At 40.2% G+C, this 26,363-nt stretch overlaps 1 long non-coding RNA gene across 1 annotated transcript; it reads right to left on the reverse strand.

Annotated features, from left to right (window-relative positions):
• Positions 1-487: 487 nt before the first annotated feature.
• Positions 488-18,169, reverse strand: LOC134473682 (uncharacterized). Its single transcript, XR_010044068.1, has 3 exons — positions 18,033-18,169; positions 5,636-5,809; positions 488-3,135 (listed from the first exon to the last, which is right to left on the reverse strand). It is a non-coding gene; the product is annotated as an uncharacterized LOC134473682 (long non-coding RNA).
• Positions 18,170-26,363: the final 8,194 nt, after the last annotated feature.

Consider the following 26,363-nt stretch of genomic DNA (forward strand, 5'->3'; position numbering starts at 1 on the left):
TGCCTGCTTGCAAGGTAGGTGCTTATGCCACTGAGCTAAATCCCCAGCCCTATTCCTGAATTTTTAATTAATACAAAAGAGGGCAAAAAAATAAATAAATAAAGAGTCAAGGAAACAGGAAATAATAATCAGCTGAATCCAACCATATAGATAATTACCATTTAACATAAACGAAACACTTTTAAAAACTGACATTGTCAAACAATAAAAAATTTTAGGTTCTAACTACATATTGTCTCTAACAGGTAAATTAATATCATGTTAAGGTTGAGCAGAAGAAAGCCAAATGGTATTCAGGAAAAGCATGTAAGGAGAACATTTTATAACAATAAAGATAAAAATGCCAATCTAAGTGTGTGCCTCATAATGACCCATTCGGTTGCCTATTGTAAAAACTGATTTCAAGAAAAGTATAAGTAGAAAAACATAACTGAAGCTTTCAAATACCTTTGCCCAGAAATTGTTAGAAAAAATAGACACAAAACTGTTTGAACATAGATTAAAAGCACTGTTATTTTTATTTAGTTGACATTTGTAGCACAGCCCCACCCCTTTTGACACCAGAACTGGTGGAATTGTGGAAGTCAGTTTTCCTGCACATTACATTTCTATAATGATTGCACTGTAATATACAATGAACTAATTATACAATTTAGTGTAATGCAGAAGCAGTGGGGCCTTGAGCTTGTTTTCCTGCAACTATTGGTCCCTCTGGGGGTGATGGGAGACAGTGACACCCAAAGTGCGATGCTCGTGTCCAGTCTACTCTGTAGTCTCATTTTTTTGCTGTCAGTGCAGAAACCCTTGTTTCACAAAGACAGGATGCTGCAATTGGAAGCGGCCTTTCAGTACTTTTATGGCATTGTTAGAATATTCCATCTTGGCTCTAACCCAGATCATATGGAGGCTTGAAGTTGTCTCGAGCATCATCGGCAATCTCAAAAAGTTGATTATACTCTGGCACAAAGTTGATTTGTCTGGCTTTTTCACAAACGGGTGATGGATCCATCTTTTCCCAGGTCAAGGGTCTTTTTTGGTTGAGAAATAATCTTTAAACTCTTTTGAACTCTGAGATAGATGATTATGCAACAACTGGGAAAAAGAAGTCCCTGGCTCAGTTCCTTTCAAAAGCTCTGCTAATGTTTAAAACATTTCAGAAAATCATAATGTTAACTTATTACCCCATGATTCCAGTTAGCTTTTGAAAACTTCCCGTTTTATCTGCCAACTTCAACACAGTTGTAACTCTTCCCTGAAGTAACAGAGTAAGTTCGCTGAACAGGTTAAATATGTCACAAGCATGGTTTGCGACCCATTCTGTGTCACTGAGATGTGCTACCAGTGGTGCCTGCCCTTCTAAAAGAAATCTAAGGAATGGGGCCCGTAACTCAAAAACTCTTGCTAGAGTGCTACCTTAAAATCATCCTTCAGAAAGTCATCTTACATCTGTATATAAAGCATTTTCTTTTTAATCCCATCCTATGTATTCTGTGTTAATCTCTTCACAGGGCTGTGAAAATAGACATTAGTTAAGGACATGTACTTTAATGTGGTTAATTATTTTAATCACATCTTGTAAAACACTGGTAAGTCCCAGTGACATTTTTTCAGCATTTCTCTATGGATGACATGGTACACAGACTGACATTCAGATGGGACAGCCACTCCAGCCATGTATATACCAATGCAAAATGAACAATGTACTTTTCCTGATATGTATTATTTAGATTTGAATAGATCTGTCACTGTGATATTGGTTGGAAACAAAAGTGCACATAACATATGCTTATACACATCCTCCTGAAAATATATATCACACTAAAACAAGCATAGTTGCCTTGTCAATATCAGCAGACTTGTCAACCTGAGTGCACATTACTAATCCTAACAACTGTGTCTCAATATCCTCTGCAGTTTCATTAAATCACCTAGTTACGGTGCTAGCCAGATAAGAACATGGGCCACTTAGTGAACTGCAGCTTCTCCTGAAAGTCACGACAAATGTCTTTACCATTAGGCAAGATCAACGCTTTACCAACACTAAAGGGCTTCATAGCTTTAGCAATGCAGTTAGCCTTAAGAATCATGCTCTCAGTGCAGTCACAGGTTGATGGAATAAAAACCTCCAAAAATGGCTTCTGTTCTTTGTGCCTGTGTTTTGTTTCCCTTTTGAAAAATTTCAAAGCTTTGTCTTTTAATACAGGATGCTTGGTCTCCATGCAGGCTGAAGGTTTTGTGGCTTTGTTGGCCAGCCAGCAGCCACATATTCTACAACATGGGGCTGGAGATGAGTGCTAAGAATGTGACTGTAATGGAGCTGGGTCTCCCTGTGCACTCACTGGCTGCTTAGCATGAGAACCACCATGATGAAGGTCCCTAACCAAGCCCAGCACCACTGAGGGACAGACAGGCTGCCTCAGCTTCAGCCTGAACATCACATATGGTTCTTACAGAGGTCAGAGTGCACGCCTGCCCGCAAGCTGTGTTATGGCCAATTGTTGTTAGATGCCTCTGGAGTTTCAGAGACCAAGGAAAGTCAGATTTTCCTAAGACCTTGGATTTCTCTTGGCTTCTCTACAGCCAGAATTTACATCTGAAAAAGACTCCTGATTCTCTCCTCAACTTGTATGCAACTCCTTTTTACAGATTAACTTTGCTGAGGAATTTGCCCAGCACAGAGCCAGTCAGTCACTCATGCAGGAGGCACTTAGGCTGGGCCACCTGAACCTCGAGAGCCACACTCCCAAAGCTGTCCAACTCCCTTTCCCATGTGTATTTCGGGCCTCAGCCCCCAGCATCGGGGCTGCACTCTGCTGCCCTCCTGTCTGTCTCGACAGTCCAAGACCCCACAGGGGCAGCCAGTTCATATGTGGTCCAAACACAGCCTCCTGACACCACTGACTTTTCTTGCTGGCTCCGGGTCCTGCTTAGCTACATCTTCTGTGACCTCCTCCCCAGAGGCATAAAAATAGCTGTAGTTTCCACTTTCTGGCTGCTTTTGTATCAACTAGCCTATGATAAAGTGGAAGTCGGGTGTCACACTTTGCTTAGAGTGTGCATGGCGAGCTCAAGGCTGCAGTGACGAGCCAGCTGGGGGTGCCAACCATTCTCTTCTCTTCTCCTTGAGTGGAGTCTCTGCAAGAGAAACTAGGTTTGTCTCCTGTGCACCATATTTGAACACCGTCTCCAATGGACACCCCCTCCTTATACTGTGCCCCACAAAAGGCCCAGCTCCACGTGACTCTCCTCCTTTTTCATCCCCTGGGAAGTTGACACATTCATTACTTTTGAAGCTATCAAGAGCAGGCATTAAAGACCATCTGCCTGTTTGGTAAGAGAAAACAAACCAAGCAGTTGTGGGAAGAAGAGCAGGGTGAAGAAAATACCGGGCAATACAGGTAGACAAGCAAGAAACAGAACTTACAAACCTTTGGGAAAGGGCCACTCACTATCAGTCTCTATTTGTAGCTATTTTGTGACTGTAAAAAAGAGCCCACACAAACTGATAAGAAAATTTTCTATGAAAATTTTGGAAAAATAGGCAAAATTTAATGAAAAGGCAATTCTCACACATGAGAAAATTGAAATGTCTAAAATATATGTACATTCAGTTTCGTGGGTGGCCTGTGAGCTATCCAATCCAAGTCACTGTGAGCAGCCAGTTGATAACGCATTAGTTTGGTGAGAATTAAAAAGGGCAATCACTCCCAGTGCAGAAGAATGCTCTGCCAAGAAGTCAGGGGTCTAAAAAGTTACCCCACTTGCACAATTTGGTTTCTACACACACACACACACACACACACACACACACACACACACTTTGCAGAAACACACGCATCAGATAATTCAGGGATGAGTTTTTCAATGATATAGAAAGGCCAACAGCCACAGGAACACTGCTGCCCTGGTCCCGCCCTTCTGGATCCATAGGTAAATTCTTGAGTGAGCAGCAGGTTGAAAGCTCCATAGCTGGAATGAAGAACAATCGATTTCCCTATCTGTATACTAGAGAGAGCCCACCATCCCTCTCATTCTGCAAAGGAGGTTGCAAACCCCTTGATTTTTCCAGAGAGACTAAAAAGGATGTTGGATTCCTCCTCCAAGTTTTTTTTTTTTTTTTAATATAAATGCATTGCTTTGAGAACTGCAAAAATCCTAGTTGTCTCAAGAAATGTCTCTAGGATCTGGGCTTCTGCCTTTGAAATGTAAATACCCAGGGTGATGGTACCAATCTTCCTGGCATTGGGGGAACTCACTCTAGGGTCCTAGTCTAGGCTCAGCCTTTTGAGCTTCTTAAGGAGCTAATTAAGAAGTCTTACTGCCTGTTTGAATTAGAAAAATTAAAACATGGTTCAAGATCTAGCCTTCGTAATGTATGAAGAGCAAAATGTCCTTTGGCAAGCCAAAGCAAACACTCTTGTCTTTATGCCCTGCGTGTTCGTCTCTGGAGGACAGGGGTTTTAGAAGAGTGCTAGAAAATCCAGGAAAGATTTAGTTCTGCATATGAAGCAGCAGAAAGGGAAGGGTATTGGGGGATTACAGATAGAGATGTGAATTGCTATCACTCCTTGGGAGAAGAAATCTAGCAAAATTAACTCTGAGCACAAAATTCTTTGACTCCCAAAATTCCACATTATAATATGTATCCAAAACAAGTAGCATGAGGTCAAGAGAATATACTTCAAGAGTGTAAACTGCAGGATTTATAGAAATGGCAACTGAACACAGAAGAGGCCTCAGTAAGAAACACAGGATAAATTGCTCAAACAGCTGAACCATGAAATATTATGTTGCTCTTTTAAAATGATGGTTTTGTATCTTGACCTGAAAGAATTTTCACCATCTGTTTAAGAAAGACAGAATGCAAAAGACATATACAGCCCTTCAGTATTTGTAAAACAATCCCAGAGGTTCTATTTCATTTTATAAAACAACGAGAAAACCCACATGTACTGATCACAGAGCATGGAGAAACGTTTGGCAACAGACAATATAGTTGATTGTTGAAGGATGAAAATGGGAAAGGAGAGAGGAAGTAGGGTTTAAATGCAGAAAAAATAGGCAGAGCTCAATATCAATGGAAAATATAGAATACAACATTATCTGTGAATAGAATCTGTTTATGAACAAAGAACTAGGATATGAGAACAAATGGAAATACCTTACTTAGGAACTCAGGCTTCCTTACTCACCCAGAAAATATATATTGAGTGTCTACTCTGTACGAGGCACACTGCTCATCCCTGAAGACACAGTTCTTGACCTCATGGAGTTTACTTTCTAGTTGGGGAGATGGAGCATGAATTATGTTCAAAAATAAATGCATCAGAAAATTTCAGGTGACAATAAGTGCTATGACAAAAAATTAAACGGAAGAAAGAACAAAAAGGGCTGCTGTTTTAAACTGGGTGATCAGGGAAGGCCTCTCTCTAGGAAAACACCACCAAAGTAGGGACCTAAATAAAGTAGGGAGAAGTCAGATGCTTTCTCTTCTCTATGTTAAGCATCACCAGACTCCCAGCCTCTCATTAGAAGATTTATTTCTGGATTTTCTTGAAAGACTACTCTGCAGAGCCCAAGACCTGGAACAGCACTAGTCTGTGTTACAGAGAAGATGTGATGAACACATACCCACCTTTCTCCTGGACACAGAATAAAACTGCTGTGGAGGAAGTGTGGCTTGAGAGTGAGGACTGTGTAATCTGGAGTCATAGGTTTGCTCTTTCTTACTTCTCCCATCTTATGGATCCCAGGTGAAGATGGCTCGAGTCCAGCGATCACAAAGGCACTCATCTTAAGCAGAAAAGTCCTTTCACAACAGGTAAACAAAAAGGATAAAAAAAAAAAAAAGAGGGTGGAGGTATGTTCAAATGGTGTTAGATTTCCAGAGAACCCTGCCATATTTCCATCTGCATCTCAGGGCTGGGATTTAACTCTTGGCATGAGGGAGATGGGGAAGAGTGTCTTTAACCCAAGTAGCCTTTGTCTGTGATAAAGCAAGCGGCTCTGTTACCATCTAAGAGACAGAAAATGGCTATTTCCATCTCTGTCAATGATGCCAACAAGAAAAAGGTAATTCTAAACTGCAAAGGCAGAGAAGGGAAACTGAGGGCATGTCCTGCTGTGGTCTGTACAATCCTAAAAGGTGTTTTGGTAGGGAAGGCTTCAGCCCATCAGCCACGCTGCTGCCCACGGCGCCTTCTACAGAGTTATCCTGATCAGATCCAGGATATGACTTTGGGCTCCTGCAGCTGAACGCCCAGGCGTGGTATGTGAGGCATGCTGCACGTGTCCCAGTTTTACCTCCCCACCTTTACAGCTTGCCACTCTTTGTACACCACAGCCACACCCAGCTCCTGGCCATTTTGAAACACCCTCAGCCTGTTTCTGTTTCGCTCCTTTTATGTAGACAGTGTCTGGTGCCTAGAGTGGACTTTCCTCCCTTCCTCCCTTGCATCAAAGCCCCAACTTAATTTTTCAAATTAAATTTCACCACTACCTCTTCCATTATGTCTTTTATTTCACCGTTGGGGAGTGAACCAGGGCCTTGCCCATGTGAGGAGGAAAGCGTCCTACCACTGAGCTACATGTCTATCCCCCTCCATTTGAGCTTTGTGATTGCTGAAAGCTTCCCTCAGAGTTTGCATATTTTATTGTCTTTATCTGCTTCTATGTTTTCCTTATCACTTGCTACCCTATTTAAAACAGTACCCCATCTCTGGTCCTTTATCCTCTTTCTATTTTTTTCTTATAGCACTTAATACTACCTGACAGTTTTTATGTATCCATTCATTCCATATGTTACTATCTATCTCTTCCTATAAGAAAATCGTGCTTCCAAATTCCTGATGGATGTTTATCTTAGGAATTTAGGAACAAGACACAAACATTTCTTGGAACTCTCCCAATTGTAACTTATTCTGTGTAAAAATTTAATAACTATGTTTTTTTATAACTTTAGCTGTATATTTGAAGGTACAGGTAACCATAAAAAGAAAGAGGAAATCATTTTTTGATACATGAATACAGTCATTATGAAAACAGTATGGAGATTCCTTAAAAAATTAAAAACAGAACTATTATATGATCTTACAGTTCAGCTTCTGGGTATGTATCTTAGTCACTTTTCTTGTGACTGAGACACAATATGTGACACCTGCAATTTACAAGACAGGAGGTTTATTTTGGTTCCTGGTTACAGTTCCTGGTCCGCTGGCTCCAAGGCAGAAATGGCATGGTGGAAGGGCCTGCTGTGGAGGAAATTTGCTCACATCATGGTGGCCAGGAAGCTGAGGGCAGAGCTAGCAAGGGAGATGCACCCTTCCAGGTCATGGCCCCAGGGATTCGTCCTTGACCAGGCCCTACCTCCTAGCAACACATTTAGCTCTAAACACATCCATGGATTAGTCCACTGATGGAGAGAGCACCCCTATGATCCAGTGACCGCCCAAATGCCCCACCTCTAAGGCTTTGGGGGGACATACTAGGTCTAACCATAACAGTATATACCCAGCAGAGATAAACTCAGTATCTCAAAGAGGCCTCCTCACTTCTATTTCATTGAAGAATTATTCACCAATATTTGGAAAACTTTCAAGTGTCCACTGATGGATGAAAGAAAATGAGATAGCAAAAATGTAATGGAATGATGTTAAACCTTTAAAAAGAAGCCAATCAAGCTTGACATTATGGTGCACAACTGTAATCCTAGTACTTGGGAGGTGAAGTATGTGAACTGTGAGCTCAAGGACAGTGTGGATTATGTAACAAGTTCAAGGCCAGCGTGGACTGCTTAGGGAGACCCTGTCTCAAAACCAAACCAAATCAAAACAAAACTGAACAAGAAATGCAAAGGAACAAAATAAGAAGAAAATTCTCCCATTTGCATCAATATGGATGAAGCAGAACATTACGCTAAGTAAAATAAGACAGACCCAGGAAGGCCAGTAAATGCTGTGGGATCTCACTCATACATGTGACATAAAAATGTTCAGTCCATCTAAGGATGTTTACCATATTTAGGGTATAGTAGAAACGCAGAGACAGGTCAAAGGACAGTCATAAACTCTGAAGGCCTAATGTGCAGTATGATGACAGTGACCATACCTATGATGACGTATTGTATATTTTAAATTTGCCAAGAGCATAGATTTTCTGTATTAATAGATGCATGCTCAAAGGCACACATGGTCTGGATATGAGGTTATGGTTATTAACTTGCTTGATTCGGGTGATCATTCATAGTGCATACCTTATATCAGGACATAAGATTGTATATGTTGAATGTGAATGGTTTTTATTTGCCAGTCATACCTCAGTAAAGCTGAGGGAAAATTCTACAGTTTTAATGTGAGTCAATACAGAAGAGGGCTGACCTTTAAATTAGTGACTAGCAATAGTAGCAGGAATAACAATAAGATATATATATATATATAAGCTTTTACTATGTAATGATTAAAACTTCAAAATCAATTATTTGTAAAGCCTAGATGGTATTATTATTTCTTGACTTATTAATAAAGTCAAGGTCATGCTCAAAATCATGCAGCAAATAGGGAAGCCAGGAATTAGTTCAACCTAGAAGGACATGGACTACCATTCTAGCCTTGACATATTACCACTGAGTTTATTTAAGTGATAAATAATCTGTTATATCTAAATCACTGTCAGTTTGAGATTTTTGTCACTTACAACCAAGGTCCTAGACATGGAAAGGATATGTGTCCTTTTGTTTTTGTTTTCCAAATATCTTCCTTTTTCAATGCTATTGCCTTGAAGGGGGAAAAGTCTAATAAAGTACCAACTAGTACCTCACTTTCTTGTCATATCCTACTGATTTCACATGGGCTGCCTTATTTACCTTTGGAAGAATTCCTTAGGCAAGATTAGCTTGATTTTTCCTTTTCTCTATTCATCATTTATTGAGCACTTAGTATGGACCTGGCATTATGATAGACATGCTGAGAATAAGAAAACAGTAGAGCTGCTTGAGAAAGGGCAGATTCAGCTGATAGGTAGAGGGTCACTTTACAAGTGGAACAGCAACAAAGCTGAGCACATGCAGAGTTAAAGCGGAATGATAAATGTCTCTGCCCAACCCTAATCTTATATTTTAATAGAATGCAAGGCATAAACAGAAGCTGAATTCAGTTGTAGAAGATCACTTGTTTTGTGCTAACAAGGATCCTCTGCCTCCCATTCTGTTCGCTGATCCTCCTGTTTCCTAAGAACCTGGTAGGTCTCTCAGTTCTGGTCTGTAGGCCTCCAGCCACAGAGACTGACACATGACTAAACCAGACCAATCAAAGCCCTCCCTAGGATTTTTGCTTTTTTCTACTTGGATTATGAGTTGAAAGGTGAGTTTGCAGAGATAATAAGATTCATATCCTCAGCTACGTGGAAGAGCTTGAAAATAATGGAACAAACACATAAGCAGAAGGCATCCTGAGAGACAGAGAGATGGGGTGCCCGGATCCAGTCAACTACATGGATAACTCTTCTGATCCATCTTTATCATTCCACACCTGGCCTAGTGAAGGCAATAAGCATCCTTTTGTGCAAATGTACATGGAACTTGAGATTCAGCCCTTTGCACTGAGTCATAACCCTTTGCAAGCCTCCTGACTCAGCCACCCAGTCACCCTCCTGCTGGGATTGTAGGCATGTACCCCCACATCTCTCTAATGTCCTTTTTATTTATTTAACTGATTAGAATTGGGTGTTCTATCACTTGCAGCCTTTGATTAATGGATAAAGCAAATGTGGTGCATAAATACACAATGAAATGTTATTCAGCCATACAGAAAAAATCACATCACATGCAGTACAATGGATGGAACTGAAGACAATTGTGGTAAATGAAGCAAGACCCAGAAAGTCAAACACTACATGCTTCCTCACAAATGGACAAACTAAATAAAAAGGGGAAATGACAGGAAAATAAAGGGTAGACTTAATAAAGAGGAAAGGGATTACAGGAGAGGGAAGGAGGCAATTGGAGCAAAAATAATCAAAGGGATCAAGGAATAGCGTGGCTTTTAAAAGGAGGCAAATGATCAAAACAGTACCACAAAGAGTTCGCTGTGCTAGGACAAAAGTATGTGATTCAGTGATGCCATGAAGAAAGCATCTGGAAAAGTGAGGATGGGTATGAGCTTAAAACTGCTGGAAAGTGGTGGTGACACCTGTATTAGAAGAAAGAACCAATGGCCAGGCAAATGTCTGATAGGATCAAAGTGAGGAGTTAAGTCAAAAGGTACCAAGGCATGAACTGCTTTTAGGGAAAGAATGTAATAGGCATTACTAGAAGGGATAGAAAACTGAGGCCAGGGATCAACCAAACCTCACATAACTAAGTGAAGGGGGAAATATCACCAAAGCATTGTAAGCAGAGAAGAAATCTGACCCCAGTTTAAGTTTTTTGAAAGCTGTGCTAACCATGCATACAGAGCAGATTCAGAGATTTTTTTTTAACCTTCACAGTCATAAATATCTCTTTTTCATCACATACATTTAATGTTTTAAGTCATGGGGAACTCCAAGGAGTTCAAAACCCTAGGCCCAGGCTCTGTCATTCTCTAACTATGATGCCTCAAGCAAGTCATTTAATTACTTTGAGCCTCAGTTTCCTCATCTGTAAAAATGAGGATAATAACCCATCATGCAAGATTGTTACAAAGATGGAATGCAAGAAATCATGTGAAAGCACCTCATAAACATCACATAACTACACAAATGTATGGATTTGTTGTTTTGTCTTGAATGACATTTGTGTTGTGGTATTATTACAATCCAATAAAATATATAATATTCTTAATGTCTGTAAAGTATAACCACAAAACGTGGAGATGACTTTTCCTGAGGTGACAAAAGAGACTAGACAGAGAAGGCTGGGCCATGGGTCCCAGAGAGCCAGAGATCACTGATTCCCAGGGAAGAGTTAGATGCAAGTGTTCAAGCCAAAAGATCAGCACAAGAGAAAAGGAAGAATCAAGAAGTGGATGCCACAAACCCAGGACCAAACTAAGCACAAGCTACAGGAGTTTGTGTAGGAAGGTGAAAGAGGCAATCAGCAGAGATCCAAATGGAAACCTAGAGCAAAGATCTGCCCTGCAGAAGTAGGTGGGCTGAGAAGAACTTAGCGGCTAATGAGGAGCTTTCTCTACAAAGATTTGTTGTTGTTCATTCACCAAACATATACCGAATACCAATTGCTTTTAAGGTTCTAGGAATACAACCTTGATTAAGGCAAGGGGCCAAGGAGGAAGACAGACATCAAGATAATTCTAATATGAACTCATAAGAGCTACAACCAGAGTGTTCTTGGAGAGCCCAAGAGGGACAGCTAATCCAGGCTATGTTGTAGCTGGGACACGCTTGGAGGAGGTAATGACTGAATGGAGTCTTAAAGGATGGACTGCAATTAGGTAAATCAGACACTGGGAAATGCCAGACAGCAAGGACAGCATGAGCAATGGCAGGGAAACAACAAGGAGGGAATAGAAACAGTGGTATATTTCTGCGCCATAAATCAGAGTCAGGAAAGGTTGGCTTCAGGTGACAGAGTGGGTGACACAGGAGTCTTGTGGGCCAGCCCAGGGGAGCTGGGACCACATCCTGAAGGCGATAGGGAGCCATGGAAGCATTTATCAGTTAAGCTGTCAAATGCTCTGACTATGGAGACCAAGCAAGGAACCTGGCTACAGAGAAGACACAGAGAAACAAAGCAGGAAGCTAAGGTCAGAGTGAGTCAAATGGGAAGAAGAGCACAGCCCGGAGAAAGAGGGAAGAGGAAGTCAAAAGGGGGGACAGAATTACTGGAAGTGACGATCAGGTATAAGTCCATATTTATTAAAAGAAAAAGATGTTTACTAAATAACTCAACCAAAAGGATCGGAAGGCAGCCTTTCATAACATGGGTGAAATGGCTTCATTTAAAAGTGTGCTACTGCGGGCTGGGGGGGACATACCTACAGAAGCCTGAGAGCACAATGACAAAGACTTTCAATGCAACTTCCTCTAGATATTGAGATTCCAGAGGACTTGATCTTTCTTCTTTCTGCCCCTTTGAATTAGCTTTTTCTTTTTTTTTTTTTTTAATTTTCACAGTTTAGGATCAGAAAAAGCAACAAAGCTATTTCTATTTTTAAAATAACACTAAAAAATCCAGATGATACCCTTATCAACTCACCCTTTGCTTTCTTCTGCTTCTTTGATTGTTCCTCACTAATCAAGCTCCCTGAGAGAGCCCGCAGGGTCTCCTGCAATGTGCTTCCTACTGTGAGAATATTGTCTCCCTCGGAGGATCGCCCACTCTTGCCTTTATCAATTATTTTCCTCTATCAAATGAACAGTTACTCTCCTCCAGACTCAGCCCAAGACCTCTCATCCGGAAGCCATTTCTCAAGTCCGAGTTGAGTGTGCCTACTTCCGCCTTCCAGTTACCCCAATAAAAATCACTACCACAGCCCACGGTACTGAACTGTTTATTGCTGGTTGTGAAGTGTGAATGTATGTGTTCTTCAACCACTGCATGGTATGGTTGCTCTCTCTTGCTCTTCTGATTCACAGCCAGACTCAAAAACTTTTGGCTGACTAAATGGATTTTTGAGTGATCTGTGAATTAAGAGAACTGGAATCTAGGTTACTTACATTGTATCATGTATGTAGCAGTGGCCAGTGAAGATTTAGAAATGGAGACTGTTAATCAGCCTCTAATTCACAATATTCTCTTTTTCTTCCCCCCACCCCTGCATCTACCATATTTCCTTTCCTTCTAAAAAGGAGCGCAAATTTTGGTGCATGAAAAAATTAACTAGGCAGCCTGTTCAATGCAGATTCCTAGGCCCTGGTCACAGTTATGATTTCTTAGACAAGGATAGACCCCAGATGATTCTTATTCATTTTGAAAAACACTGTCTGAAAATGTAGAAGTCCTGATTCTCCTTACCATCTACTAACACTAACCAAGGGAGACACAAATGGTCTACAATATTCCCACCTCCCAGCTCTGTTTTCTGATCTTGCAAACTCAAATCCATCTCATTGATTCAGGCTTCCCACATATTCTGGGATACAGAGAAGCTGTCTGAGTAGTTTAAAGGCTGCACTGGGCTAAGTAACAGCTAGCTTCCCAAACCTTCAATCCACTTGACTCACGAGTGCCATGACTTCGTTTCATTATGCATCACAACAACAATAATTATCATCATCACCGTGACCACAATAACTCCAATTTATTAAGCCCCTACCACGTGTCAAGCACAGTGCAAAATATTTTATTAGCATGGTCTCTCTTAACACTCATAGCAACTCCATGAGGCGGATACTATCATTATCCTCACTTCAAGAAACTGAAATTAGGGAGGTAATGCTCAAGGTCATGAACTTGTAAGTAGTGGACTCATTTGAGCCCAGACTTATCTAAGTGCAAATCCCATACTCTTTCCACTGAAGGCTCTTGCTTTATTCTCCTGTCCAAGATTTCCTATAGCAATAACAATCAGGGGCTTGCTGGGGATTTAGCTCAGTAGTGCAGTGTCTGTCTGGCAAGTGTGAGGTCCTGAGTTCAATTCCCGGTACAAAAAAACAAAAAAAAAAAAAACAGGGGCTAGGTGTAGTTCAGTAGTAGAGCACTTACCTAGTGTGCACAAGGCCCTAAGTTCAATGCTATAAAATCATAATTCTCAATGCTATAAAAATCATAATCATAATCATTAGATAAAAAGATGAAACCTGAAAAGTATTAGGACTTCTGGTACCAGGCAAGACAGAAAATCTACTACATCACTCTCCTTATTCTCAAGAAATAGCTAAGAACTATGAACAAAATATAAAAATAACTTCCTGAAAATAAAAAAAGCAGGTAGATAGGGAATAGGTGTCAAATTCATAGTAGCAAATCATACAAGGCCAGGCTTCCAAGTTTCCCTCCCTTGCCCTTGGGCCCCATCATAGAACTATGCAAAGGCAGCACAAGCAGCCAACAGTTTTCCTGGCCAGGATCCCTGGGGGAAAGGTCCCTGAAGTCTCAAAATGTGGGAAGAATCCCTGCTTTCTTTTTATGCTTTTCCTTTGGCTTCTTTGCCCTCAAAGCAGGTCCTCATGATAAAGCTAAGCTGCAGCACCTTGGATATAAGTGAGAAACTACATAAAACTCCATACTTCCTGCCAGGAAGAGTACTCATGAGCTGACCATATAAGAAAAGAATTGCCTAATTCTCCAGCCAACTTTGTACCTCTCCCAGGGCTAAATCTCAGCTTTATACATGCAGGAAAGACCCAAATAAAAGTCACTGAGACCTGAATTATCATTCAGACCCCAACTCGACTCTTGAATTGACCCTTATGTAGCACAAATATGGGACACCCAAAACCCCCTGGCAGAAGTTTACAAACTAGAATTTCATTGGAAAAACTACACATAGAAAAGGATACAGAACTTGCATTGTGAACCCAGCAGGGCCTGCTGAAACAAGATCAACATTATTCAGAGATTTTGATAAGATCTAGAGTCTTATGAAGTGGTATTTTAAATGTTCAGTATAAAATCCAAAATTACTCGGTATACAAAGAAGATGTTGGAATTATGAAAGATGCTAAAACAATTATCATTAACATGGTCCAAGAGATAAATGAATGGCAAAATAAGTTTTCAGTAGGAAAATAGAACCTGTAAAATAACCCAATTTTGAAGTTGATAAATATATAATATCTGAAATAAAAGGCTCACTAGCTGAGCCCAACAGCAGAATGGACACCATAGATGGATAGAAATTACCTGTCCAAAGAAAGAGATCAAAGAATACAAAGTGTTAACCAAGCCATGAAGAATTGTGAGACATACCACAAGGTGCAAGATTTATGTCACTGCAGTCCCAGAAGAAGAAAAGCTGTCAGTGTTTTTTGGTTTTTTTTTAAACATTTAAATGAATGATAGCCAAAATTTCACAAATTAAATGAAAAACATAAATTTAAAAACTAAAGAAACTTAGTAAATTCCAAGAAGGTAAACTCAAAATAATATCCAGGCTCATTATGATAAAACTGCTAAGTATCAAAGAAAAATATTGGAAAATCTTGAGTGTCTAGGGAAAAAATAATACGTTACTTCCAGAGGCACAATAATGCAAATAGCTATTCAGAAACCATGCAAGCCAGGCAAAGAACTTTAGAGTCCTAACGGAAAAGAACTTTCAACCCAAAATGTTATATGCATTGAAAATAGCTTAACGGAATGAAGATTATAAGACATCACAGGACAAAGGAAATTCTTTAGGCTAACAGGAAATAATGCTAAAGTGAAAGTGGAGACTTAAACAACAAAAAGCAACAGAAATGCCAAACATCTGGGGAAAGAGAATACCACTTTTTCCTTCTTAATTTTTTTAAGTATAACTGTTGAAAGGAAAAAAATTACATTGTCTAGAAGGGTTTTCAACATATATAGATATAATAAATATGATACTGGTAAATGGGAAGAAATATACATGACTGCCTATATTTTAGCCAGGCATGGTGGTACACACTTATAATCCCAGCATTCAAGAGGCTGAGGCAGGAGGATTGCTGTGAGTTCAAGGCCAGCCTGGGCTACGAAGTGAGTTGAAGGCAGCTTGAACTACATAGCAAGACACTGTCCCAAAAAGATAAAAAAAAAAAAATGACTCCTATATTTTACCTGAAGTAGTAGTATAGCAAAGCTGAATAGACTAAGTTTAGGTATAAAGATAAATTTTTATAATAAATGACATATTCTCACTAATCCCCCTCAAAACACTACCTTCACTGTGAACACACATCTCATTGTTCTTACCACTTGCTGAAGGAGTTCTTGAAGTCTTCTTTTTATTAGTATATGTTTGTAGTATGGAGTGATTACATTTGTCATGGAGAGTACATAATAGTTTAATTATTTTTACTTCCCCTCCCCTCATCTTTTGATTCCCTTCCCATTTGCAAAAGATCTGTTTCCTTGTTCCCTATTCTCTAGCTTTCATTTTGCTCCTTAAATTATTTATATTTAGGATTTCTAATATAAAAGAAACCATATTTATGTTTGTGTGTCTGGCCTGTTTCTTTTAATATTATTGTCTCAAAGTGTGGTCCTACAAATGACTCAAATATATCCTTCTGTACAGCAAGGTGTAGTATTTCATTGTGGATAAATATCACATTTTCTATATCCCTTCATTTGTTAATGGGTATATAAACTGCTTCCAAGATTTAGCTGTTAGTGATGGAGACATAGCTCCGTGGTAGAGCATCTGCCAGACATGCACAAGGCACTAGATTCAATTTCCACTGCCAGGAAAATAAACAGAATTTGACCTGCCAAGATTTAGTAACTATGAGTTGTGCTGCTATAAACATGGATCACTGTAAGATGAAGCCTTTAACTCTGTTGGGAAGGTACTAGAAGTTCTCTCTGTGAGTGTCTTTAGTTGTGATGTTGTAGCTGCCTCAAGGTCCTGAATTGATTCTAAATTTTTACCTTTGTGGTCTTTTTACCTTAGGGGAGAGCCAGAAGCTTCACGGTGCCAGATCTGGGGACTAGAAAGGGTACGACACATCCTTAACGGTTTCTGAGCCTCTGGATTGCACTGGGCTGCAGCTTTCCCTGCAGTTTTGATCACACCTTGTACCATCACAAAAGAGGACTCCTGGTGCTGCCTCAGTGGCAAGAATGATGGGATAAGTGTGTTCAAAGTAAGGGGAGGATTTGGGGGAGAATTAATGGCTATATGTCTTTTATTGTAACTAATTTTTAAAAAGCATACACCATAAATTTTAATCATCTGCCTGTATTTTATACTCCCTAGAGAAAATATTAATATAATATATATTCATACATGCATGCATGCATGCATACATCACAAAGACTTAACCAAAAAGCCAATCAATAGATTAAAATGGAATATTAAATGGATCTACACATACAAAGAAGACAGGGAAGGAAGAACAAAACTTTGAGAGAACTAACACAAAATGAATAATAAAATAGCAGCCTATTGGTTGAACTAAATTAAAGTACAAAGATTGTCATATTGGCTTCTTTTTAAAGACCCAACTAGATACAGTCTATAAGAAACCCACTTTACATATATAGATGTAAGTTAGTTAAACGCAAAAGAATATTAAAAGATACATCACAAAACCACGACTCAAAAAAAAGTAACATAGCTAGGTTAACACTAGAGTAGACATAATGACAGAGGGGACACTTATTACCAGATGCTGTATGAAGAAGAGGATTACAAGACAAAGAGAGGCTCAATCGGTCACCAAGAAGACACTCCAATCTTGTCACCAAGAAGACAATCCAACAGTGTATGCTCTTAGATCCTTAAAATACTTGAACCAAAAAATAGTGTAATGGATAAATGTACAAGAATAGTGTTCAAGATTTCACTCTCAGCAATTAACAGAACAGGTACACAGAAAACTGGTAAAGAAACAGTGAGTCTGAATTAACACACCCAACCAGCTCACTCCGATGGATATTCACAAGCACACCATGCAACAACAGCAGAACAGACACTCCTGTCCGTGCTCATAGAACATTGACCACAATAGTGGGCAGGCTAAATGTTATCAGATTTAAAGGAATTACACAAATCATGAAGGATACTCTACCACCCTCTGGCTGAATTAGTATTTCTACAGGAAAAATAGGGCAGAATTTCGTAAGGGTTTCATTAGCATGTGTCTGGTGTTGAGCGGAGCAGTTCACTCTCTGTTGTATATATCTGTGTTTTAGTTATTTACAAGGTCCGTTTCATTGTGAGGAACTACTACTGGAAGTTTTCTATTCCCTCTGTTTGACAGATAAAGACATGCTTTCCCTTAAGATGAACCCAAACCTCTTGGTTTCCCTTTGGCTAATAATACACTAGACCATCAGAACCTCTATAATTCCATTAAAACCCAGCAAACCATGGTCCTCCTGTGAGATACTGAAGATACCCACCCCCGTGAACTGATTTTTCCATTACTACTATGGGGAGGGATGTTTACTTAAATTTTCCTCTCACCTGAATTATGTAGAAGTTCGCTCACATGTCAGCAGGATGAACACAGCACTCCATGTCAACAATCCAGGTGGAAATCAGAACTCCATCGCCAGCTGTGTGACCCGAGGCAGCTTACTTTCTTCTCTGAGCCTGCATGTCTCCATCTGTGAAATGATTTGACAGGGACCCAAAAACATACACACTTACTGATGTTACCATTTCTTCACCTTTTTCCATCTACTCAGGAAAATTGTATCTTTGTGTGCTTGGGCTCCCTGCTTCTGTCTCCACTGGATCTTTCCCTCAGATGTTCTATGCAGATCACAGTAATATTTCTATTTACAATGAAGGAGACGTGAGCTACTGGGTTAGAAGAAGGAAGAAGAGGAAGAAGAGAAGGAGAAGAAGAGGACGAGGAAGAGAGACAGAGGAGGAAAGAGAGGAACCGCAGTAGGAAGGGGTTTAGAGAGATTTTCTTAAATCTATGCCAGCTTGGCTTGAGAGATTTGGGGTGAGGGTTTGGACTGAGAAAATAAAAAGCTGGGTGAGTGATAGAGGAGTGGATGGATGATAGACATATGATCGGCAGACAGTTTGGTAGAAGAAATAAGAAGAGAAAGAGAGGAGAAGAGATGGGGGATTTGCTCTATTCCACGGACATCCTGTCTTTGGGGAGTGTTTAGGAGACAGAGGAAAAGTTCAGGTTATTTTGCAGTGGCAGATTGCTGGTTTTCAGTGAGGAATGGCACCTAAAGAGGACACTGAGTGACCCTGGTTTTATAGGGCCACACGGGGATAACCGGGGAGCTCTCACTGGATGGACAAGACCTTAGGTAAGATCATAGGTACAAATTACAACTGTTTTCTTCTTGAATTTCCTTCACATGGATCTCAGCGCAGATCAGTTTACCAAGGTGGTGAGCACCAAATGGCTTGGAAACGGGGAACTGCAGCATGGATCTCCTCGTTCTCCTTTTAGGCAGCTGGTGCCACTGTTTGCTTTGGTTACACAAGTATTCTAAGCCTCATTTTCTCTTAGGACACCCTCTCTTCATTTCTCTGCCTCTCTTACTAGATTTTGAACATTTTGAGCAAGGTTTGCCAGTTACCCATCCTCATCCTGTGACCCCCCCAATAATATTTCTTCCCCCTAATCTCACAGAGAATCTGAAATGTGACATGCAAATACTTTGAAATATTATGAGACAAAAAGAGTCTCTCTCCCTCTCTCTTTCTCTCTCTCTCTCTCCTTTACAAAAGTTTAATTTACAACCCTGAGAAAAAGGAAGGAAAGGAGCATCTCTAATCTGAGAAAGCATGTAATTAACTGCTTTTCTGCCACCAGGAAGAATGAGAGCCCAAGAGAGAATTTAATTGAAATTATAAACAAAGAAAGATGCTTTTTTCTTAAGAAAATCTTAAGTTTGAACCCCAAACTTCACACTCAATACAAATGTTTGTTTCATGAATGAATGTTGGACACGGGGTTTTGCTGCCACAAGACCTTGGTGGAGCAGCCTTGGCTGCTCTCCAAGGAAGGCAATAATTACCAAAAAGAGATCTGCTTTCTAGTCCTTACTTGGTCACTTAGTATCTGTGGTTCTTTGTGTTTTTGTATCTGTGTAATGAAGATAATGATACCTGCTCTGCCCTTCTTATAATGCTATCAGAAGGATTAAATGAGATAATATATGGAAAGGAACTTTATCTGTGTTTAAATTAAGGGTGTGGGAAGCACCTCTCTTGTGGTCTGTGAACTCAAGGAGCAGAGTTCTAGAGTACTCCTTTACCAAACTCTTTCCCAGGACCAATAAGGAACTCTGGAAGGGGTCCCTGGCATCCCGTGGGAGACTAGCAAAGGTCACACGCTTTGTTTCAGGAGAGCAACTTCGGCAAGCAGGACTCCCCAGGACACAGAACAAACTTGATTTCATTGTGAAACAGTCTGCCATGCGACAACAAATTAAGCTCCGGGTGAGTCCTCCTGTAAAACATGTCCTGCGCTGAACACTGCAATTAAGAGGCGGGTAGACAAGGGGAGGAATCACTTAAAACTCTGACACATCAGTGCAGTCCGAAGACCTGTTCCACAGGTTTCCCTGCGGGAAATAATCGTGTTACTTTAGACATTGGAAGCTGATCGAGGCAAGATTTCAGAGACAAGTCCTGAGGTTTACAAGGCAGGCTTTGGCTTTTCTAAATCGTTTCTGAGGAGCTACTTAAAAGGATTACAGCTCTGGAGTCCCCATCAGCACGGCGGCACCATGGTGGAGCAAGATGGGTTATCCTCCCACGGGCCTGCTCCGGAAAACTGTAAGTCCCCCCAACTCACGCTGAAAGACATGGTGCCCACGCTGCACTATGGGGTGGATGCCCATTTTGATGCAAATGTTAAGGAAGTAAAAACAAAAACAAAAACAAAAAAAACCTGCGGGTATTGAAACAAGTTCTTGTTTCTCAAATCAGGCTCTAGTACAAAAAGTATGGCTCTTCAGAACTCTTTTGGAAAAAGAAGTTCTAAAATTTCAAGAAAAACCTCACTAAAAGTGGGCGAGAGGGTTAATGCTGGCGTAGGGAGGGTCTTAGCCCAGCTTAAGCTACACCTGTGCCCCAGGAGGTGGGAATGTTAATCAGGAGAACTTGGGCTTGGGGGCTAATTCAGACATCTGTGTAGACCATATTTCAATCTTGTGGCCTAAAATAAATTCTGTCTCTCAACCTGAATGAAGAGAAGATATTTTGAGGTTCAGACAGTGTATTTCCAGAAGTGTTGCCTACAAACCAGCTTCTGTGGAAATAAAGAACCAAACAGGACTGAAGGAAGTCAAGCGTCAGCAGTGACCATGGTGGAGTAAGGCTTGTGATGCCATCTGCCTGTCCGGAAATGGTTTGCAGGACTCAGCTCACTCCCAGATTTGCATACTAATCCAGAAGCAAAGAACTAGAGAGAAAAGACAACATGGGGGTGGAGAAGAAAGGCTAAGTTTTCAGGACAGTTCTCCCAGAAAAAAGCGAGACAGAGAAAGGAAAGGAACCCAGAGAGGGCAGGCAAGATGAGACCTGCCCACTCCTGAGCTTGGCTTCTGGAGGGAACAGGATGTGCTGTCACGGGGCAGGAATTCCTTCATTTAGGAGCATCCAAGTGTTCAGCAATTCTGGTCATGACATCTGCCAGCAGTAGCTTTTCATTTTAAATATAAAATGTTCAGAAGTGGGTTGGAAACCCTGTGTTCAAGCAAGGATACTGCATATTATAACTTCTCCCAAAAAATTTCTTTTTAATTCTTTTCTTAAGTTGCTTTATTCTTTCTTTCTTGTACTGCGGATGAAACCCAGGTCTCATGCATGCTAAGCAAGCTCTTTCTACCACTGAGCTACACTCCCCATCTTTAGGCTGGGTCTTTAAATTCTAGTTCTCCTCTATTGCTTGGAAAAATTTATATTTTTAAAGGATAATATGTGCTTGTTAATGCTTTCTTCATATTTGTGGAACAAGAGTCATTGGGAGAAACTCAGAATATACAAGGACCTGCTAGTCCTACGGGGAACCTTGGTGTCAAGCCCAGTCTCTGCCCTGCATCCTGCCCTTCCTCCGACTCACTCCCCTTCAAATGCACGCTCCAACCTTAGGACACTTCCACACCTGAGCTCATATGGGGGGCAAAAGCTCTCACCACTTAAAGCAAACAAAAACATTAAATATCACTAAAATATTCAATAAAATATTTGACAAAGGGTTAGAATTCAGCTTCCTAGATCATCATAATGAGTTAGTCAAATGTAAACCAAAATAGAAGCCAGGCATGTGGATAACTAGCTCTATCGCCATGGTCTCCCTTTCTCTTTGCTCAGAGGAATTGGTCAGGACAGCTAGGCCTCATCTACTTCCTGTCCTTACTCCACTGATCTCCCAAATTCCGAAGCCTTACCACATAAGCCACATGTTCCTTAGGAGCAGAACTGCATATAACCTCAGTAGGGTCAACCCCACAGGAACTTCTGAGTGTCACCTTTGTGCACCCCTGTGCCAAGTGCTGGCAATCACATATGCATCCGACACACAATCCCTGCCCTTGAGTATGTATACTAGCTATTACAATTAAAGGCATTTACAATTGTACTGTGATAGAGAGATTTTTTTCTTTTCTTTTATTTCGTAGTACTGGGGATTGAGCCTTCCGAGCTATGTTCCCAGCCCTTTGTGTTTTTTATTTTGAGCTAGGGCCTCACTCAGTCACTAAGTTACCTAGGCTGGGCTTGACCTTGTGATCCTCCTGCCTCAACCTCCCAGAGTACTAGGATTATTAAATTTTCATGAATGTAGTGTTTTAGTGGAACACAAAATGGAAGAAAGAAAAATAGTTTGGCGATTCCTTCAAACACTTAACACAAAATTACCACATAAGCCAACAAATTTGTGCACACATATAGTTTACTCAAAAGAACAGAAAATAGATAAACACATGCACCACTCACAATAGCCAAAAGGCAGAAACATCCCAACTGTCCATCAAAGAATGAATGGATAAACAAATTGACATATATCTGTGCGGGGGAATGAATGTTACTCAGCCAGGGAAGGGAATGAAGTTCTGATATGAGCTACCTACCACACAGATGAACCCTGTAAACTTACACCAGGTGAAGAAAGCCAGATATAGAAGGTTCCACATTGTATCATTCCATTTACACGATACCCAGAACATGCAAATCAGTGAAGACAGAATGCAGACTGGTGGCTGCTAGGGCAAGAGGAATGAGGTGGTTTCTGAAAATGTTCAGTGTTGTAAATGTGCTATATACCACTACTCTGGATCTGTGCTTTAAATAGGACACTTTGAGTGGAGGACTGACGACAGTTGGAAGATTTCTGGACTCATGAAAACAACACGTGGAATCTGCTGCCCCAGGGAGAGGTCTTTGAGGCTATACCAGATATAAAACACCTGCTGGTCGTGTTTCAGTCCTTAAAAATACCTTCTGTTAAAGTCAAACTCAGTGATACCAACTGGGTGCAAAACATGAGCCACCCCTCTTTTAAATCAATTTTTAAAAGAGCATAAGCCCATCTCTTTTTCACATCCTACCAGCTTTGGCATCTAGCAAACTTTTTAAGGTAAAATTAACCTACTTCCTCTTCCTGTGAAGATTACTCATGAAAACTTGTCTATGGACAAATATATTACCAAGGAAGCAAACCTATTTTTGATCAGAGCAATTTGAAGTCTGAAAATAGGTTTGGTAAAGGAATTTGGTCCAAAGTTAATGTATTTATGCCAAGAATACCACACACTGTGACTTTGTTAAAGAAGCCAATTGATTACTTGACAGAGGATAAAAATTCGTATGAAGCCAGAATGAAAATCTGACCTGCTACATATTTATTTAAGAGCTAAATTCAGTGTAACGTATCAGAATCCGATAGAACCTTTCAATTGAACTTCAGAGAGAATTCTGAAGACCTTGATCTCGTATTGGGCAGACCTGTCAGTCAGCTTCCCCTTGTCTTTCCAGATACACCAATCTTTTTCAGTGCTAAAACTAAGTCATCTGGTCACCCAGCTTTCATTTCCACCAAAGTCTCTTCCAAAAGCCCGTCTTAGATGCAGGATCCATTTCATTTGAGGAGTGAAAAAAACCAATAGCAGCAGTGAGGAAGAGAAAGAAAAATGGGCATCATTTGGCATTTGCAGTACAGAAAGAAATAGTCACCCCTTAGCACCCTATCCTCAGGCTCTGTATCTGTGGGTTTCACATCTGCAAAACAAACCAATGTAGCTATTACAATTGTATTAGGAACTATAAGTAATGTAGAGATGGTACCAGCATATAGTAGGATTGCATAGGTTATATGCGTATTCAAAATCAGTTTTACATGACGTAGTTGAGTACCATGAACTGTGGTATCCAATGGAGAGACCCGGACCAGAAATACCCAGGGATAGCGCTCAAGAATAAGAATTCATTTCAAATGAATTCTCAGACTCAATTCCAGACATATGATGATGACTTTTCAGACAAACTGCAGGGGAGTATTTTTTACCTTCCAAATCATTCACTGAATAAATGTCTATGAGGTTCTAGTGTGTGTTGGACTAAGGATCCAGGGCCAGGATCCAGAGATGAATGTGTGCCAGGCTGGCCTTTGGGAAACGCTCACAGGCCACAGGCCAAGGGGAGGAGGTGGGCAAAGCAGCAGCCCACCCTCCCTCAGCACAGTGCACAGTGAGAGGTCAGGGGCTTCCAAGCACCAGGGATTTGCATACACCAGCTCTCATTCTTACAACAAAGTCCCGAGATTGGCATAACTCTCTGCACTTAAAGAAAAGTAAAAACGGAAACATCAAGAGCTTATCACATTTACCCAAGGCTGCCCAGCAGACGCAAAATGTAAACCAAAACTTTGAGCAAAGTCCACTTAACTTCAAAAACTTTCTCTATTCTGCTGTTCCCAAATCCCTTTTAGTGTATTCAAGATTAAAATCATGGTCGTTCTGATCTTACTCCAGATTGTCTTAACCTTTCATCAGCTAGCAGCTGTATCTACAATCTGAACTGATAAGCCAAAGTGACAGGTTAAAACATTTGTACTAATGTGGAAGGGATGAAAAAAATTTGGATATTTAGGTAACGACCAGACATTTGAACAAACTACTGTTAGATATTGGATTGAAATGGCATACAGAGAAGAAAACATCGGGGAAAAACTTCAGGGCATTGAGGCTGGAGGCCATTTCTTAGATAAAGCACCAAAGATATAAGTAACAAAAGAAAAATAGACAAATAGGACTTTATCCAAATGAAAAACATTTATGTATACATCAAAGGATGCTACAGGAGATAAAGAGGGAAACTCACAGAATGAGAGAAAAGATTTGCAAATATATATCCAAGATACTGATATCTAGAATATAGAGAGAATTCTTAACAGTCAGTAACAAAAGATAACCTGATTCAAAAATGGACAAAGTACTAAACTAGATATTTCGCTAAAGCAGATGCTCCAATGGCCAATAAGCACATGAAAAGACATTCAGCATCACTGATCCTGAGGGGAAAGCGCCTCAGAACCACAGTGAGACACTGTGGTATGTGCATTTGGATGCCTGTTGTAAAAAGAAAGAAAAAATGGTTAACTAAAGATACAGAGTAATTAGAATCCTGTGCTCAAGGCAATGTAAAATGATGCCCTTGCAATGAAGCAAGTATAATTTCTCAAAAAATTAAAAATAAGAGTCAAGCATAGTGGCCTATGCCTGTAATCCCTGTGCTCTGGTTGGCTGAAGCAGGAGGATCACAAGTTGGAGCTCCACCTAGGGACAACTTAGTGAGACCCTGTTCAAAATTATGGATATATATATATATATATATATATATATATATATATATATATGTTTTAAAAGCTGGAATTAATTCAGTGTGAAGACCCTGTATTCAATGTCAATTGTTAATATGTGTGTGTATATGTGTGTGTGTGTGTATACACACATGATCAAGCAATTCCACTTCTATCTTTATATCCAAAGGAATTGAAAGTAGGGATGTAAAGCCATGTTTGCAAATCCATGTTTATAGCAGCATTATTTGCAATAGCCAAAATACAGAGTCAAACCAAGTATCTACTGAAAGATGTGTGGATATTCAAAATATACTGTATGTATACTATATACTATACTAATGCATATCATATAGTATAAATAATATAAGCATATTGTATGTATACCATGAAATAATATTGAAACTTTAAAAGGAAGAAAATTCTGACACATGCTACAACATGGGGAAACCTTAAAAAATTACACCAAGTGAAAGTCACCCAGACACAAATGGATAAGTACTGCATGGTTCCATTCATATGAGATACTTAGAACAGTGAAATTCATAGAGATAGAAAGTAGAATGCTGATTGCCAGAGCTGAGGAATGGAGAAAGAGGGCGAGATGTGGTTTAGCAGGTACAAACTGTGTTTGGGATGATGAGAACATTCCGGAGATGACTAGTAGTTAGTGGTAATTATTATCCAACAATGTGATTGTACTTAAGGCCACTGAACTATGAGTGGTTAAAGTGGAAAATGTAATTTTATGCAAATTTTACCACAGTAAAATGATGCAGAGATGGTATACGGAGTTCCCCTAAAACTCCATTTAATGTCCAAAAAAATGTCTTTAAAATGCATTGTTTAATGAGGGCAAGCTTCAGCTTTGCAAGATGATGAGTTCTGGAGATTAGCTGTGTAACGACTGTGAGTGTACTTGAAGATGGTGCTATGGTTTGTGTGTAGATGTCCCCGCAAAGCCTCACACATGGGGTTTTTTCATAGGTGCTTGAATCTAGAGGATGTAATTCTGG

The sequence above is a fragment of the Cavia porcellus genome, unplaced genomic scaffold (genome assembly GCF_034190915.1).
Source record: "Cavia porcellus strain 051 isolate PalLab524CR breed Dunkin Hartley unplaced genomic scaffold, mCavPor4.1 scaffold_1, whole genome shotgun sequence".
Classification (NCBI taxonomy): domain Eukaryota; kingdom Metazoa; phylum Chordata; class Mammalia; order Rodentia; family Caviidae; genus Cavia; species Cavia porcellus.